The 14,754-nt window shown below is 40.5% G+C and overlaps 1 protein-coding gene across 6 annotated transcripts in view; it reads right to left on the minus strand.

Moving 5' to 3' along the window:
* Nucleotides 1-14,508, minus strand: part of LOC135512263 (GDNF family receptor alpha-1-like) — a 139,671-nt gene extending 125,163 nt beyond the window's left edge. The window contains exons 1-4 of one of the 6 annotated variants that reach the window (XR_010451391.1): nt 14,413-14,508; nt 14,090-14,187; nt 13,798-13,914; nt 737-751 (exon numbers count right to left, since the gene is read on the minus strand). The gene's annotated coding sequence lies outside the window, so the exon portion shown is untranslated. Of the gene's footprint in view, nt 1-736; nt 752-8,264; nt 13,915-14,089; nt 14,188-14,412 lie in introns of those variants that run through there. The other 5 variants (XR_010451390.1, XR_010451389.1, XR_010451388.1 and 2 more) reach the window with 5 other exon arrangements.
* Between the last annotated feature and the right edge of the window lie 246 nt (nt 14,509-14,754).

Here is a 14,754-nt window from a genome sequence, read left to right on the forward strand (position 1 = left end):
ACATTTTAAAAAAGACCAGCCTGCTGGCCAGGCGATAGGAACATTAGCCCGAGCTATTTAGGAGGGATATACAACTGGCACAAATGATTGTCTAGTTCTGTTTTTCCTGCTGAGGGGTGCCCTATACCTGCACCCTGAGGGGAGTAGTTCAAAGTCCAGATACAGCAGGTGGCTTGGGTCTAAAATGATTTTGTGAGCCTTACGGAGGGCCCTGACCTTAAAGATGTCATCCAGGCCTGACTGTTTAACTCCAAGTACCTTGCTTGATGTGGTAATAATCCTTCTCAACATATTTCTCTGGCTGACAGTGGCATTGCCAAACCAACAGACAATACAAAAGTTAAAATACTCTCAATAAAATATTTATAAAACAGAGTCAATATAGTACAGTCTACATTAAAAGATCTCAGCCTTTTGAGAAAGTACAGTCTCTGTTGGCTCTTTTTGTAAATCAGGTCTGTACATTTACTCCACTGAAGCTTATTGTCCAAAAGGACACACAGATATTTATATTCCTTTACAATTTCTATATTCTGACCTCTGATAGATGTTGCAGGGGTAGGTGTTGTATGCTTCCTGAAGTCTATGCACATCTCTTCGGTCTTGTTGGTATTGAGGACCAAGTGTGATTCCTCACACCACTCTACAAAGTCATCTAGGACAGGGCCATGATGTTCCTCGTCATCATGCAACAGGCTTCATGCAACAGGCACTGACACGTGTTGCTGGTCGAGTGAGGATTTGAAAATGTCTGTAAAAATACCAGCCAATTGTTCAGCACAGTGCTTTAACACATGTCCACTTTTTCGTCTGGGCCTGGGCTTTTGTATGTGTTACATCCCCTGAACATTTTTAAAACATCAGACTGTTGAACAACAACCCTCTCAAACATTTGTAATGATGCTTCCATTTGTTTTACCTCCGACACAAATCTTGAGAAGAAAACATTCAGTTCATTAGCCATGTCCTGGCCCTCATATCCCCCAAGGTCAGCACTGGTTTTTACCCTGCCTATGTGGGGGGCACTAGCCATGGATTTAATCCTTTGCCAGGCCATCCTTGCGTTTCCTAAGGAGAGGGTCCTCTCCACCCTTTGCTTGTATGCCTCCTTGTCCACCAGTATCTGTCTTTTGATCTCACATTGTACTTCTCTTAAAGCCTGTCTGTCACCCTCAGCATAAACTGCCTTCTTCCTATAAAGTAGTGATTTTAGATGTTTTTATACTCAAGGATTTATTTTTAGGGAAGATTTTACAGGTTTTAGTAGTCACAACTGACTCAACACAGATGTCCACAGTCTGAAATAACATCTGTGAGTTCTTCAAGATCAGAGCTGCTGTCCTCAAATACCTCCCACATAGTACAGTCAAGATACCCCTGGAGACAAGTGATACTGTTGTTATTCCAGATCTGGACAGTTTTAACTGTGGGTTTCTCCCTCTCCAGGAGCCGACAGTAGGTTGGCCTGAGGTAGACCATATTGAGGTTTGATGTCCCCAGGGGATGTCTGGTGGTGGCAGACAACGCATTTGGGATTGTCCCATAGCACAAATCAAGAGTCCTATTATTTCGGCTCTTTATGTAGTAAAATTTGATGCAAATCTTTCCACAATGCATTGGAAGAGGTGGGCTGGGAGTTATAGGCCCTAGTTCTCTTCAGGTAGCCAAACAACAAATCTAGACTACTTAATTAGGAACATGCCAAATATTGATGCTTCTGCAGTGATATTCAAATGTAGGCTAAGTCGTTTTTTCTCTCCTTGCATTATAAGCTACAACTTTAAAAGTGGATTTCTGTTTTCTCATTGAAAATACTTCGTTAGTTTAGCATTTAGTTTAAAAGCTCTATCTTTTGATTTCTGAATATGGCGGCACCGGGGACTTGGATCATGTTAAGTTTTGTAGGTATGTTTAAGTTTTGTAGGCAAGGCTGCCTATTTAATTATGTACGGTATATTCAGAAAGTATTCAGACCTCTTGACCTTTTCACCCCCAAAAATATGTTACAGCCTTATTCTAAAATGGATTAAATAGTTTTTCTCCTCTTCAATCTACACATAATACCACATAATGACAAAACAAAAGAAGGTTTTTAGATTTTTTTTTGCAAATGAACAGTATACTGTACATATACAGTGCCTTGCGAAAGTATTCGGCCCCCTTGAACTTTGCGACCTTTTGCCACATTTCAGGCTTCAAACATAAAGATATAAAACTGTATTTTTTTGTGAAGAATCAACAACAAGTGGGACACAATCAAGAAGTGGAACGACATTTATTGGATATTTCAAACTTTTTTAACAAATCAAAAACTGAAAAATTGGGCGTGCAAAATTATTCAGCCCCCTTAAATGAATACTTTGTAGCCTCACCTTTTGCTGCGATTACAGCTGTAAGTCGCTTGGGGTATGTCTCTATCAGTTTTGCACATCGAGAGACTGAAATTTTTTCCCATTCCTCCTTGCAAAACAGCTCGAGCTCAGTGAGGTTGGATGGAGAGCATTTGTGAACAGCAGTTTTCAGTTCTTTCCACAGATTCTCGATTGGATTCAGGTCTGGACTTTGACTTGGCCATTTATTTTTGAACCATTCCATTGTAGATTTTGCATTATGTTTTGGATCATTGTCTTGTTGGAAGACAAATCTCTGTCCCAGTCTCAGGTCTTTTGCAGACTCCATCAGGTTTTCTTCCAGAATGGTCCTGTATTTGGCTCCATCCATCTTCCCATCAATTTTAACCATCTTCCCTGTCCCTGCTGAAGAAAAGCAGGCCCAAACCATGATGCTGCCACCACCATGTTTGACAGTGGAGATGGTGTGTTCAGGGTGATGAGCTGTGTTGCTTTTACGCCAAACATAACGTTTTGCATTGTTGCCAAAAAGTTCAATTTTGGTTTCATCTGACCAGAGCACCTTCTTCCACATGTTTGGTGTGTCTCCCAGGTGGCTTGTCGCAAACTTTAAACAACACTTTTTATGGATATCTTTAAGAAATGGCTTTCTTCTTGCCACTCTTCAATAAAGGCCAGATTTGTGCAATATACCACTGATTGTTGTCCTATGGACAGAGTCTCCCACCTCAGCTGTAGATCTCTGCAGTTCATCCAGAGTGATCATGGGCCTCTTGGCTGCATCTCTGATCAGTCTTCTCCTTGTATGAGCTGAAAGTTTAGAGGGACGGCCAGGTCTTTGTAGATTTGCAGTGGTCTGATACTCCTTCCATTTCAATATTATCGCTTGCACAGTGCTCCTTGGGATGTTTAAAGCTTGGGAAATCTTTTTGTATCCAAATCTGGCTTTAAACTTCTTCACAACTGTATCTCGGATCTGCCTGGTGTGTTCCTTGTTCTTCATGATGCTCTCTGCGCTTTTAACGGACCTCTGAGACTATCACAGTGCAGGTGCATTTATACGGTGACTTGATTACACACAGGTGGATTGTATTTATCATCATTAGTCATTTAGGTCAACATTGGATCATTCAGAGATCCTCACTGAAATTCTGGAGAGAGTTTGCTGCACTGAAAGTAAAGGGGCTGAATAATTTTGCATGCCCAATTTTTCAGTTTTTGATTTGTTAAAAAAGTTTGAAATATCCAATAAATGTCGTTCTACTTCATGATTGTGTCCCACTTGTTGTTGATTCTTCACAAAAAATACAGTTTTATATCTTTATGTTTGAAGCCTGAAATGTGGCAAAAGGTCGCAAAGTTCAAGGGGGCCGAATACTTTCGCAAGGCACTGTATATATATATGAAGAAATATCACATTTACAGTTGAAGTCAGAAGTTTACATGCACTTAGGTTGGAGTCATTAAAACTCATTTTTCAACCACTCCACAAATTTCTTGTAAACAAACTATAGTATTGGCAAGTTACTACTCTAGTTTGTGCATGACACAATAACCTTTTCAAACAATTGTTTACAGACATACTATTTCCCTATAATTCACTGTATCACAATTCCAGTGGGTCATTGACTGTGCCTTTAAACATTTTAGAAAATTAGCTTAGACAATTCCAGAAAAAGGCTTTACAAGCTTCTGATAGGCTAATTTACATGATTTCAGTCAATTGGAGGTGTACCTGTAGATGTATTTCAAGGCCTACCTTCAAACTCAGTGCTTCTTTGCTTGACATCATGGGAAATCAAAAGAAATCAACAAAGACCTCCGAAAAAAAATTGGAGACCTCCACAAGTTTGCTTCATTATTGGGAGCAATTTCCAAATGCCTGAAGGTACCACGTTCATCTGTACAAACAATAGGACGCAAATATAAACACCATGGGACCACGCAGCCGTCATAACGCTCAGGAAGGAGAAGCATTCTGTCCTCGTATTTTGGTGCGAAAAGTGCAAATCAATCCCAGAACAACATCAATGGATCTTGTGAAGATGCTGGAGGAAACAGGTACAAAAGTATCTATTTCTGTCACGCCCTGGTCGAGGTATATTGTGTTTGTCTTCATTTATTTGGTCAGGCCAGGGTGTGACATGGGTTTATTGTGGTGTGTTTTGTCTTGGGGTTTTGTTAGGTATTGGGTGTGTGGCTTAGTGGGGTATCTAGCATAGTCTATGGCTGTCTGGAGTGGTTCTCAATCAGAGGCAGGTGTTTATCGTTGTCTCTGATTGGGAACCATATTTAGGCAGCCATATTCTTTGAGTGTTTCGTGGGTGATTGTTCCTGTCTCTGTGTTTGTTTTCACCAGATAGGCTGTTTAGGTTTTCACGTTACATTCGTTGTTTTGTATTGTTCGTGTTTATTCGTTCATTAAACATGTATGAAAATTACCACGCCGCATTTTGGTCCGCTTCTCCTTCCCACAACGAAAGCCGTAACAATTTCCACAGTAAAATTTGTCCTATATCGACATAACCTGAAAGGCTGCTCAGCAAGGAAGGAGCCACTGCTCCAAAACCGCCATAAAAAAAGCCAGACTACTGTTTTCAACTGCACATGGGGACAAAGATTGTACTTTTTGGAGAAATGTCCTCTGGTCTAATGAAACAAAAATAGAACTGTTTGGCCATAATGACCTTTGTCATGTTTGGAGGAAAAAGGGGGAGGCTTGCAAGCCAAAGAACACCATCCCAACCGTGAAGAACGGGGGTGGCAGCATCATGTTGTGGGGTGCTTTGCTGCAGGAGGGACCTTGTGCACATCACAAAATAGATGGCATCCTGAGGGAGGGAAATTATATGGATATATTGAAGCAACATCTCAAGACATCAGTCAGGAAGTGAAAGCTTGGTCGCAAATGGGTCTTCCAAATGAACAATGACCCCAAGCATACTTCCAAAGTTGTGGCAAATTGCCTTATTAAGGACAACAAAGTCAATGTATTGGAGTGGCCATCACAAAGCCATGACCTCAATCTTATATAAAATTGAAAGCTGAAAGGAGCAAGGAGGCCTACACACCGGACTCAGTTAGGAGGAATGAGCCAAAATTAAACTTATTGTGGAAAGCTTGTGGAAGGCTACCCGAAACATTTGACCCAAGTAAAACTATTTAAAGGCAATGCTACCAAATACCAATTGAGTGTATGTAAATGTCTGACCCGCTGAGAACGTGATGAAAGTAATAGAAGCTGAAATTAATCATTCTCTCTACTATTATTCTGACATTTCACATTCTTAAAATAAAGTGGTGATCCTAACTGACCTAAGACAGGTTTTTTTTTAACTTGGATTAAATGTCAGGAATTGTGAAAAACTTGTATTTGGCTAAGCTGTACGTAAACCTCCGACTTCAACTCTACATAAGTATTCAGACCCTTTACTCAGTACTTTGTCGAAGCACCTTTGGCAGCGATTACAGCCTCGAGTCTTCTTGGGTACTATACGACGCTACAAGCTTGGCACATCTGTATTTGGGAAGTTTCACCCATTCTTCTCTGCAGATCCTCTCAAGCTCTGTCAGGTTAGATGTGGAGTGTCACTGCACAGCTATTTTCAGGTCTCTACAGAGATGTTTTGGTTCAAGTCCAGGCTCTGGCTGGGCCACTCAAGGACATTGAGACTTTTCCCGAAGCCACTCCTGCATTATCTTGGCTTTGTGCTTAGGAAGGTCGGAATGTGAACCTTCACCGCAATCTGAAGTCCTGAGCGCTCTAGAGCAGGTTTTCATCGAGGATCTCTCTGTACTTTGCTCCGTTCATCTTTCCTCAATCCTGACCAGTCTCCCAGTCCCTGCCACTAAAAAAGCATCCCCACAGCATGAAGCTGCCACCACCATGCTTCACTGTAGGGATGATGCCAGTTTTCCTCCAGATGCAATGCTTGGCATTCAGGCCAAAGAGTTCAATCTTGGTTTCATCAATCCAGAAAGTATTTTTTCTCATGGTCTGAGAGTCCTTTAGGTGCCTTTTGGAAAACTTCAAGCTGGTTGTCATGTGCCTTCTACTGAGGAGTGGAGTCATTCTAGCCACACTTCCATAAAGACCTGATTGGTGGAGTGCTGCAGAGATGGTTGTCCTTCTGGAAGTTTCTCCCATCTCCACAGAGGAACTCTGGAGCTCTGTCAGAGTGACCATCGGGTTCTTGGTCACCTCCCTGACCAAGGCACTTTCCCCCCGATTGCTCAGTTTGTCCGGGCGGCCAGCTCTTGGAAAAGTCTTGGTGGTTCCAAACTTCTTTAATTAAAAAATTGGCAACCTTCAATGCTGCAGAAATTATTTGATAACCTTCCCCAGATCTGTTCCTTGACACATTCCTGTCTCGTAGCTCTACGGACAATTCGTTCGACCTCATGGCTTGGTTTTTGCTCTGACATAACTGTCAACTGTAGGACCTTAATTAGACAGATGTATGCCTTTCCAAATCATGTCCAATCAATTTAATTTACCACAGGTAGACTCCAATCAAGTTGTAGAAACATCTCAAGGATGAACAATGGAAACAGGATGCATCTGAGCTCAACTTTGTGTCTCATAGTAAAGGGTCTGAAAATTATGCAAATTAGGTATGTCTATTTTTTTTAAAACATTTAATACATTTGCACAATATTCAATAAACCTGTGAGGTATTGTGTGTAGATTGATGAGGTATTGTTTTTATTTAATCAAATTTAGAATAAGGCTGTAACGTAACAAAATGTGGGAAAAGGGAAGGGGTCTGAATACAGATGTTGAAATGAAATGAAATGATTTGTTTCTGTCTTTAGTCCTTTTTAAATGTGGTTGATGGGCTATATGGGCAACGGTATTGTGCTTATGTAATCTGTAGTCTGCCTGTAACCAGTAGGCCTATAACTCCATTCCTATTCTATTCAGAGTTTAGAGAAATTGGAAATGAGCTATTATCAGGCTCATGAATGCGATGCGTCTTTATAATTTTGAAAAATCCATCCGAACTCGGCCCCGCCCCACCTATCCAGCCAGTCAGGAGCCACTACTGTGTTGCCACCGTGGCATACTGCATACGTTTTACTAAACGATACGTGCTAAATAGTATGCGACGATGAGTACATAGTATGCAGTTTAAGTATGTAGTACACTAGTATGGGTATCCGGACACTGCCACAGTACTTTCAAGCTCTCTTTAACTGTTCCCCTCACAAAGGTTAAATGCTTTATTTTTATCTTTTGACTTTTTTAACACTCATAGGAACCAATTGTCCTGAATGCCATGCATTTTAGACAGTAATTTTTATGCTTTCCACAAGCACAATTAACCTTCATAATTTCTTATATAATTTGAAGTCAGGTAGTATGTACAGTGGGGCAAAAAAGTATTTAGCCAGCCACCAATTGTGCCATAACGGCTTTCTTCCTGGGAAGGAGAGGAGGACCAAAATGCAGCGTGGTTATGGTTGAACATCTTTTAATAAAGATGATACCGTGAACAATATACATATACAAAATAAGGAAATGTGGAAAAACCTAACTGGTGCAAAACACAGAGACAGGAAACAATCACCCACGAAATAACCAAAGAATACGGCTGCATAAATATGGTTCCCAATCAGAGACAACGATAAACACCTGCCTCTGATTGAGAACCACACTAGGCAACCATAGACGTACTTAGAATACTACACTGAACACAACCCCATCAATCTACAAAACCCCCTAGACAAGACAAACACATAATCACCCATGTCACACCCTGGCCTAACCATAATAATAAAGAAAACACCAAATACTAAGGCCAGGGTGTGACATGTATAAGTTCTCCCACTTAAAAACATGAGAGGTCTGTAATTTTCATCATAGGTACACTTCAACTATGACAGACAAAATGAAAAACGAAATCCAGAAAATCACATTGTAGGATTTTTAATGAACTTATTTGCAAATTATGGTGGAAAATAAATATTTGGTCAATAACAAAAGTTTATCTCAATACTTTGTTATATACCCTTTGTTGGCAATGACAGAGGTTAAACGTTTTCTGTAAGTCTTCACAAGGTTTTCACACACTGTTGCTGGTATTTTGGCCCATTCCTCCATGCAGATCTCATCTAGAGCAGTGATGTTTTTGGGCTGTTGCTGGGCAACACGGACTTTCAACTCCCTCCAAAGATGTTCTATAGGGTTGAGATCTGGAGACTGGCAAGGCCACTCCAGGACCTTGAAATGCTTCTTACAAAGCCACTCCTTCGTTGCCCAGGCGGTGTGTTTGGGATCATTGTCATTCTAAAAGACCCAGCCACGTTTCATCTTCAATGCCCTTGCTGATGGAAGGAGGTTTTCACTCAAACTCTCACAATACATGGCCCCATCCATTCTTTCCTTTACACGGATCAGCCGTCCTGGTCCCTTTGCAGAGCCCCAAAGCATGATGTTCCCACCCCCATGCGTCACAGTAGGTATGGTGTTCTTTGGATGCAACTCAGCATTCTTTGTCCTCCAAACACGACGAGTTTGGTTTGATTTGATATTTTGGTTTTGATCTGACCATATGACATTCTCCCAATCTTCTTCTGGATCATCCAAATGCTCTCTAGCAAACTTCAGACGGGCCTGGACATGTACTGGCTTAAGCAGGAGGACACGTCTGGCACTGCAGGATTTGAGTCCCTGGTGGCATAGTGTGTTACTGATGGTAGGCTTTGTTACTTTGGTCCCAGCTCTCTGCAGGTCATTCACTAGGTCCCCTGAAGTGTACTTATGATGAAAATTACAGGCCTCTCTCATCTTTTTAAGTGGGAGAACTTGCACAATTGGTGGCTGACTGAATACTTTTTGCCCCACTGTAACTACCTGAATGGTACCATTTGCCTTTCAGGGGAGACTGTGTTTGAGAACCAAACCCAATCTGAGATACCTAACTTAGAGGAGGTTAACTCTTTAAACAAAGGTAAATGAGCCACTGTTTCTGTTAATATGTGAAGTGTGGTAATTGTATTTTCCATTGGGTATGGCTAGCTTATGAATTAATCATTTATTTACATTATATAACCTGATGCTACACTAACCATGCACTGTTCTGGCCAACCCTGAGGCTTTATGGTGACCCCTTGTACTGTATTTTCCTTCCTGTCTTAGAAATGGAGTCCATGCAAGGAGAAAAGAGAGGTCTCCATTGGGAGTGAGAAGGATTGGGACATATTATAGTCCAGGTCTGTTGTCAGGTAAATGTTTGAAGGCCAACCCACCAGATAAAGCAAACAATCTGAAAGACAACATACTGTAGAACATACAGACATACAGACGGTTTGATCTCAGGCTGTGTTGCAGCTGGCGGTGAACGGGAAACCCATGAGGTGGTGCACAATTGGCCCAGCGCCGTCCGGGTTAGGGGAGGGTTTGGCCGTCCGTGTTGTTCTTGTCCCATCGCACTCTAGCGACCCCTGTGGCGGGCCCGGGCGGCATGCAGGCTGACACGGTCGCCAGGTGTACTGTGTTTCCTCTGACACATTTGTGTGGCTGGCTTCCGGGTTAAGCGAGCATTGTGTCAAGAAGCAGTGCTGCTTGGCGGGGGTCGTGTTTCGGAAGACGGATGGCTCTCAACCTTCACCTCTCCCGAGTCCTTACGTGAGTTGCAGCGATGGGACTAGTCTGTAACTACCATTGGATATCACGAAAATGGGGAGAAAAGGGGATTTTTTTTTTTAAATAAATAAAATGCAGACTGAATTGAATTCCCCTTTCTTAAGGGACACACTGACAGGTATGTGTAATGTTGTTAATCATTGTTTATTTTAGAGAGCCAGCTGAATAAGGCTAAATCAATGACAGAGTCACTGAGAGCAGAGATTCTGATTGTCAGCCAGAAACCCCTCACAGAAAGCACTTGCTTAAGATAATCAACTGCACATCAAAACTGGCCAGCTGTACCCATGAGAGACATGTAAAGATGCCTGAAGTTTCCAGTGCCTTGCTTGGAACCTCACTGACTATACATTGCGTGTATAGCGTTTGCGTTAGGAGAGTGGTCCATTACTGCTAAATCAAGGCATATCCTGGGGTGTGTATGGAGTCAGAACTTAGATCACAAATGTGCTTGGAAGCATATACAATATATATGTGAGGACTGTTATACAGATATACCCAGGATCATATCAGCAATGCTGTCAGAACAGCAAGGCTCTGGGTATTTGGTGTGTGAGTCATAAATTGTTGCACATTTATTGTCTTCCTGTCTCATTCTGTTAATGGTTCTTTTTGAGAAGCGTTGAATGAACGTGCACCCAACCTGTCTCCCGGGCACTCTTCAGACCAGGATGTGTAAATAAAGCAGCATTACTCCAATCCCATTAATTAAGACTTTGATATGTTGCCCGTATTATTCGGTCAAAAGAAGAACAAGCTCCAATTCACATGCGAAGATCTTAATGAAAAGGATGGATCGCAACAGAATCTGTCCCAGGGAGGCAGTGTTTGCCTCCCCCTGCTTTTAAATCATACGTGGGGGAAGCATGTTCTGTTCCTCTGTCCCCACAAATCTCCTTCATTACTGACGTCCTCATTAGTCCACAGGATGTGCTGAGGATGGGGTTTTGGGGGAGCTACACTCACTGTTATGATAATTCCTCCTGGGGGTGTTCATTAATCATTCTTCAAACGCTGGCCCAAACTGAGTTTTTACTCACCTATTGATTGTTTGAAATTGAATGCATGTCAATTTAATGAGTGCTGTCTTTTAAAACTGTAGGTATGCAAGCCAATCTCTATTTCCAATATGCTGGCGCGGACAACATTTGGTTGTAGCATTTGTCAGACAATGTTTAATGTTAAACTTAATGTACATGTGTAATGAGAAACTAGCTTTTGATAGGCTTAACATTCCAAATGTGTCTTAGACTAAAAAAGGATCTGGAGATGCACAAAGAAGGAGAGCTGAAGCTGCTGTGAGAAGCCCTAAGCTTTGAATCCTGTTCCTGCAATCGGTAATCACGTCTGAGATATTCAAATTCATGAGCCTCAAATTAAGTCAATTGCTTTCATTGTAGCAGACCATTTGTATTGCAGAAACTGTCTCAGAAGAATCCCCAATACTCATGGAATTTCACACAGTGTCCAGCAATGCTTTACAAACCTTTAGACAGAACAAAAAAACATAATGCTTGTGTATATTACTATTTTTCTATTTGAAAATATTCACAGTATTTCACAGTTCTCGTCACAGTACTTATTTGTGTTTACTGTCAGCTCATTGAAGGTCTTGGCTTTACCCACTAAACATGTTGTTACCAAGACATGATAGGATTTTAGCCATATATTAGGTATGGAGACACGGGATGATATTTTATGTGATAGAGAGAACAAGAGCAAATCCCATGCATTTGTTTTACCAACCCATGTTAATTCTTTACCACTGAAAATGATTGGAAACTGACCTCTAGTGGAAATGATTGTAGTTGCAGTATCATATTGTACAGTAAATCTGACTGAACTGGCCTGTACATTAATATCTTCATATGCACTATGAAAAGAATGAGAAAGATGCAACAAATCAGTTAGAATCAGAGAACAGGATTAACCAAAAACATATTCAGTAGAGTTACTGTACTCCACTGTAATGTGGACTTTTATGTTTGTTTTTCCCTGAAAATACAAATTAATCAGATGACTGTCTCGGCCTAAATTATGGAAGATACTCTGAAAATATAGTTTACCAAGCTACCAATTACTGGAAGAAGTTAAGCTACACTAAAGATACCCTTAAGAAAAATATTGTTTACTTAACTAAAGTTACTTTGAAAAAGCAGATCACTCCATTCAAACTACTTTGTGATAAGTTATATCTAAATCTGAAATGTCATAGACAAAATTACAGGAACAGATCAATCTGGAGTCATATGTTAACAGAATGTGTAATTTAGCCTAATTTAACAACTATGCTTCAAGTGAGAATTAGGCAGGTCTGATGCCAAAAAAGAAAGGCAATTCTTGCCTACTTCACATATATTTTATATTTGCAAGAAAAGTTGGGTGTAGATTCCAGTGGTTAGCTTCACCACTACATGGCACAAAAAGTAATTAACTACTGAAAACATTTCCTAGGTTTGAATTTAGCTCAACTACCACCAAGCTACTGCAAAATGTAGTTAAACTACTAGTTGAACAACATGTAGTTCACTACTCACCAACACTGAGTGTACATGTATATGTTTTTGATTTGATGTTGGTCAATGGTGTCTGTTTCCAGTTGCAGAAGTAGTTTTCAACTTCAAAGTAGCCAGATCAGAGGAATGAATTACTAATGTCAGTGATATTCCTTGAGGTTTCGTATTTTGAATTACTAGGAAATATAGTAGGAGTTACTTTTACACCTACAAAATTCCAACATGATCCCTTTCTATAATTGTATTAAATGGTCATAAATGTCCCTGAAGAGCGAAGTCCATTAAAACTGTAAAATGTTTGCAGAGATTGCTAGTTGTATTCTTTGCTGCCCTCTAGAGGCCATTTGACACCACATATTGTGACAAAACAGACAAGAGTGCTCTTGTTAAACTATACTGAACAAAAATATAAACGCAACATGGAACAGTCAATTTAAATCAATCAATTAGGCCTTCATCTATAGATTTCACATGACTGGGCAGGGGCGCAGCCATGGGTGGGCTTGAGAGGGTATATACCTAACCACTTGGGAGCCAGGGCAACCCACTGAGGACACAGGCCGAGCCAATCAGAATGACTTTTTCACCACATTGGTCTTTATTACAGACACAAATTCTTCTCAGTTTCATCAGTTGTCTGGGTGACTGATATTCGACGATCCCACAGGTAAAGAAGCCAGATTTGGAAAATAGAAATCAAAATTGGACGGTCTTCAGAGATAGACGGGAGGGGTTGAGAGTAGCTGAAGAATGGGACTAAAAACAAACTAAAGACAACTATCGTAAAATCGACTGTGTCCATAAAATGTTTATAGTATGTATAAGCTGGAAGTAGAAGCCTACAGTAAGTGTTGTTGTCCAGTGGTTTACTCCAATTAGGGGAAGGGTGGTAGGGTTAGGGGAAAATAATAAAGGAAAATATATTTAACAAAATATTTTATATACTATATATGTTTAAGAAACAAATGTACGGCAATTACATTGATTGAAGCCACAATCTCTCCCCAATATTAAAGTTGATCTTCCCCATAATTAAAGATAATCATATTTAAAAACAAATTGTGCACAACATTTTGGAGAAATAGACAGAAACAGAAATACACCGACACTCAATATTTACTTAGGTAATACATTTAGAAAGACACAAAGTAAAGCCAATGTAATTATGGGTTACACTAAAAGTGACCCTTTGCTCTGCCATAGCTTATTTGGGGCCAATAAAGTATTTGTCAGCAACAAACTCTTGTTGTACACAGATCTGTGTTTTGCTCAGGACTCTTACCTGTTTTTTTTAATGTTTCTGTTGAATGACTGTCAGTGTTTGTAAGGAGTTAATCACAACAGCAGTCTGGTTGTCTCTCCACTGGCTAGTAATATTTTCAGCACATCGTGTTGCCTCCTGTTGACAGATAGTGGAAAGAGATGTCATACATCTGTTTGAAATCCGAGTACCAAAACATGTCAACTTCAAGTTAGATTTAGCCAGAGCAACTGAACAGCATTGCATTATTGGTAAAAGTTGACCACAGATTTAACAGTTTCTAGACAAATTTCAGTGATGAAGTTATCCATACTGCAAGCTGAGTAGAGAGCTGTTTAAACAACAAGGTGGTTGAGGAGCAGCTATTGTTCCCAACATCTTCCTCCTGAGCAACAGCACATGAGAGGAGAGCTGGCAGACACAAAAAACATTCCGAATTACACAACAGTCTCAACCCTTTCTCTGCCAATGTGTAGTTGTTCTGCTTATTGAAAAATTAGTGCGATGATGTGACAGGTTGATACTCGGCATGTAGGGCAACTGTGTTTAAATACATTGTTACCATAAACTCAAACACATATAATGAACATGAAGGCTCAATTAAGTTTCTACCACCATCACGGCTTGCCTTCTTACCTGTCAGTGAGCAAAAGCAAAGTAGAACTCTTCTTGTTGAAGTTTGTGTCATGTTGTCAATGTTGGTTCTTCCTTCAGTCTAAGTTGTAACCACCGTTGGTGTATTTAACCACTGACTGGAATTTGGGGAGGGTACAAAGTTTGTTGCTGCTGACCAGTGTCCCAGTCATGGGCCAGATCGTGGACTTTCGGGAATTCACAGATTTCGCAATTGTTCAGAAATGTTGTACAATTAAGCAAATTTCTTCATTTTTGCTCACACTGGAACAATTTCTCACAGAGATGACATTCCTTGTTTTGGACTATGTTTTTGGTCAGCATTATATTAACCGGCCATGAGTT

The sequence above is a fragment of the Oncorhynchus masou genome, chromosome 24 (genome assembly GCF_036934945.1).
Source record: "Oncorhynchus masou masou isolate Uvic2021 chromosome 24, UVic_Omas_1.1, whole genome shotgun sequence".
Lineage (NCBI taxonomy): Eukaryota > Metazoa > Chordata > Actinopteri > Salmoniformes > Salmonidae > Oncorhynchus > Oncorhynchus masou.